At 39.6% G+C, this 4,115-nt stretch overlaps 1 pseudogene; it reads right to left on the bottom strand.

Annotated features, from left to right (window-relative positions):
- Positions 1 to 512: 512 nt before the first annotated feature.
- On the bottom strand, positions 513 to 1,621 carry LOC101662893 (annotated as a pseudogene).
- Between the last annotated feature and the right edge of the window lie 2,494 nt (positions 1,622 to 4,115).

Raw genomic sequence — 4,115 nt, 5'->3', positions numbered from 1 at the left:
GTTATTTAGTATGAACAAGTGATTAGTCTTGCAAACTTCTACCATGTTATCTCCAGTTATGTTTCTATTACAACACCATATTTTCCAACTTCTATTTATTCCTCTTTGTTTCCAACTTTTGCATCCCAAATGCCAGAATTTTATAGAACTTATTAATTAGTCCCTTGTTGCTTGTGTGATTGCTAAAGATATTTTTTCCCAATCTATGGGCTACTGTCCTACTCTTTTGATGAAATTTTTTATGTGCATAAGCGTTTTATTTTTTTAACCCTAAAATTTTTATTTCAATCATATAACACTGTGATGTTTCACAGTAAACAATTGCTTCTCTTTAAGGCAGGATATGGAAGCTGAGTCAGCAAAATTTTTCAATTACTTGAGGTGGAATCCTAGAATCTGATTCTAAGCTACCTCCGGACATGACACTGCAAGTGTTTTACATTTTAGTATGGCACACGCATGAGGAGCCACCATCTTTAGAAACAATAATTTAGATAGAAGAGGATCCCGCATTACATCACTCCCATTCTCTGATACTCGCCTACTCTCTTCTCAGAGAAGCTCGTCTTCCCTTCCAGGGAAATGTTCTCCATAAAGTCAAATGAGTTTTCTACTTTGAACATCTTGTTAAAACCCAGTTCCAGCATTAGCCTGTTTGCCACGAATTCAACGTGCTGTGTCATCAAAGTGCAATTCATTTCAATCAACTTCACGGCAAGGCCTCCATATGGAATTCCTGTTCTATCCTGACAGCATTCACTATGATTTCTTGTACTCTCTGCTCTGAAGGTTTGTGCAGCAGGTGTTTGAACATGAGGCAGGCAAAGTCACCGTGCAAACCCTCATCTCTGCTAATAAGTTCCTTGGAAAACGTGAGGCCTGGCATTAGTCCTCGTTTCTTGAGCCAGAAGATGGATGCAAACGAACCGGAGAAGAAGATGCCTTCCACTGCTGCAAAGGCTACAACTCGCTCTCCGTAGGTAGCTTCTTTGTCGCCAATCCAACGCAAGGCCCAATCTGCCTTCTTCTTCACACAAGGCATTGTCTCAATGACATTGAAGAGATACTCCCTTTCCTTGGAACCTTTAATGTGTCAATCAGGAGACTATACATTTCAGAATGTATGTTTTCCATAGCAATTTGGAAGCCATAGAAACAACGGGCCTCTGTAATCTGAACTTCTTGGCTAAATCGCTCCACCAGGTTCTCATGCACTATGCATCACTGGTTGCAAAGAAAGCCAGAGCGTGGGATATGAAATCTCTCTCCTCAGGCTTCAGGGCTTCCCAGTGCTGAGTGGCTTTAGAAAGATCCAGCTCCTCGGCCGTCCAAAAGGAGGCCTCAGCTTTCTTATACATCTGCCAAATGTCATGGTACTCGATGGGAAAGACAACAAAGTGGCCGGGGTTCTACTGCAGCAAGGGCTCATCCTCCACGCTGGAGGCTGGAGCTTTGGGGCTCTCGGGCTCCTGGAAGATCTTCCTCGCCGCCTTGCTGGCCAGGACGCAGGCGCTGCTGAGGGGCTGGGGCGTGTTCTTGTCCGCCAGGCTAAGTGCCTTCATGGGCGAAGCTGGACCTGCTGGCGGTCGATGATGGCGAGCGGCACGCAGACTGAGAGCATGGTGTGCGGCGGGAGCAGGCGGGAAGCCAAGTGTTTTATTTTTAACAGCTGCCAGTCGTCTATCTTATTTTCCACTGTGTGTATGTTCCCTTTATTATATTTTGTAGTCTTTTTATGGCCTGCAATAGTCTCTTAAGTTTTCCCCCATTTTCTGATTTATGATCCTGTCATAGTTACATAATTGTCAATTTTAGAGGATTATGCGTGTAGGGGTGGAGGCCTAGCTTATCAACCAGATCATAGCCAATGAGGCCTCTGTGGGCATGACCTTCTCCTGAGAAATCTGGGAACTCCTGTACTTCCTCCTTGGAGATGGGAGACTATCTGCTCACACCCTGGAGACAGAGCAGCTGACAAGACACATGGACCCACCCTGATGCAGAGACCCCTGCCAGCGCTGAGATGTTTCCCATGACACTGGATCCAAAGATTTTCTACCTACTGGCCTGTGATTTTCTTCATTTGGTGTCATTGCATGTGTTTCGTGAGTCTGAAGAGGACTTTATAGATTGGTATCAGACATATGGGCTAGTATCGGACTTATGGGCTTGGACTGGGCTGGACTGGGTTGAGATGCTTTCTCAATGTTCAATTGCTCTTGTATATAAATCTCTTTCTTGTACACATATGTGTTTCCATGGATTTGTTTCTCTAGTCTACCCAGACTAACACAGATCTTTATAGCTCTGGGATTTACATTTAGGTCTCTAATTTATATTAAAGTTTATTTGGGGGAATGAGGTGAAGTTTGGGTCCCATTCCATTTTCTGCAGATGGAGATCAGATTTACCAGCATCTTATGTTGAAGAATATGTGCCCTTCCCATTAAATGTGTTTTGGTCCTTTGTCAAAACTCAGTTGGTCTTAAATAGATGCTTTTTATTTTTTGTTTGTTTTTAATCCTGTCAGATTAATCTATGTGTCAATTCTTGTACAAGTACCTGGTTCTTTTGACTACTGTGGGAATGTAATAAGTTTTGAGTTTGGGTGGTAAAAAGCCTCATAATTTGTTCTTATCTTTGAGAAATTCTTCCCTCACCATATGAAATTGGTAATTAGCTTATCCATTTCTTTACAGAATGAAGTTAGGATTTGGATCAGAATTTTATTGTATTTAGATTGCTTTAGGTGGTATTTATACTTTCACAATATGAATTCTTCCAATCCATGAACACAGACCATTCCTCCATGTATGCTGTTCTCTCTCAGTCCTTATCTTTGGTAATAATGTTCTGTGGGTTTTGTGTTTTTAACACTTTTAATGACATATAATTAGCATATTATACAACTCAATAGTTCAATCGTACTAAAAAGTGTCATGCCATAATCAATTTTAGTGCATTTCTCTTTCTTGTTATTATTGTTATTAGTGTTCCATCGCCCCCCCCCCACCACATACATACAGAATGTCTCCTTCCAAATTATCAAGAAACCATTAAATCTTGCTAGTGTCTCCATAGATTTAACTATTTTTAATTTCATGTACAGAAAAACAAGTCCAACTTTAACATGAAGATGAAGCAATGGAAAATTCTATGACTTGTGTCAAGCACAACTTAATCCTAAAGTAATATCATCCCCTCTCAATAATTTTAGGAGGTTTTATGCAACATATTTCCCAAATGCAACACATCTTTTGAGCTCTTGATTGCTGCTTCCATGAGTGTTGATTGTGGATACAAGCAAGACAAAACCCTTGACAACTTCAACCTTTTCTCCATTTATCCTGATATTACCTATTGATCCAGTTGTAGGATTTTGGTCTTCTTTACATTGACTTGTAATCCATACTGAAGGTTGCAATCCTTGATCTTCATCAGCAAATGTTTAAAGTCCTCCTTGTTTTCAGCAAGTAAAGTATTACCTTAGTATATCTCATGTTATTAATAAGTCTTCCTGCTATCCTGTTATTTCATTATTTTTCATATAATCCAGATTCTCTGAGTATTTACTCAGCATAAAGTTTGAACAATTTTGTCAAACACCTTTCCTGATCTTAATGCATGCACACCTTTCCTGATCTTACAACATGGAGTAGTCCCTTATTATAAGTTCTGCATGAGCACAATGAAGTGTTATAGATACAAAAATGTTGCAATGAAGTGGCATAGAATAGTGCCATTCTATTCAAAGTTATTAATATTTTATGATGATCCATACAGTGAAGTGCCTTGGCATAATCAATAAACACACACATACATCTTTCTGATCGTCTCTGCTTAGAGTCAAGATTTATCTGAGATCAGCAATTATATTCCTTGTTCCATGCTGTGTTAGTCTGGGTAGACTCATATGTGTTTAAGAAAGAGCTTTATTTAAAAAAAAAAAAAGAAAGAAAGAAAGAGCTTTATATACAAAAACAATTGAATATTGAAAAAACATCGCAGCCCAGTCCAGATCAACTCCATAATTCCTATCCTAACCCATATGTCCAATACCAATATATAAATTCCTCTTCAGACTCATAAAGCACATGCAATGATGCTGAATGCAG

The sequence above is a fragment of the Echinops telfairi genome, unplaced genomic scaffold (assembly GCF_000313985.2).
Source record: "Echinops telfairi isolate 266 unplaced genomic scaffold, ASM31398v2 ScPeMD7_7469;HRSCAF=8507_1, whole genome shotgun sequence".
In the NCBI taxonomy this organism is placed as follows: domain Eukaryota; kingdom Metazoa; phylum Chordata; class Mammalia; order Afrosoricida; family Tenrecidae; genus Echinops; species Echinops telfairi.
The sequence above is the reverse complement of the archived record's forward strand: the minus strand, read 5'-3'. Positions and strand labels throughout refer to the sequence as shown.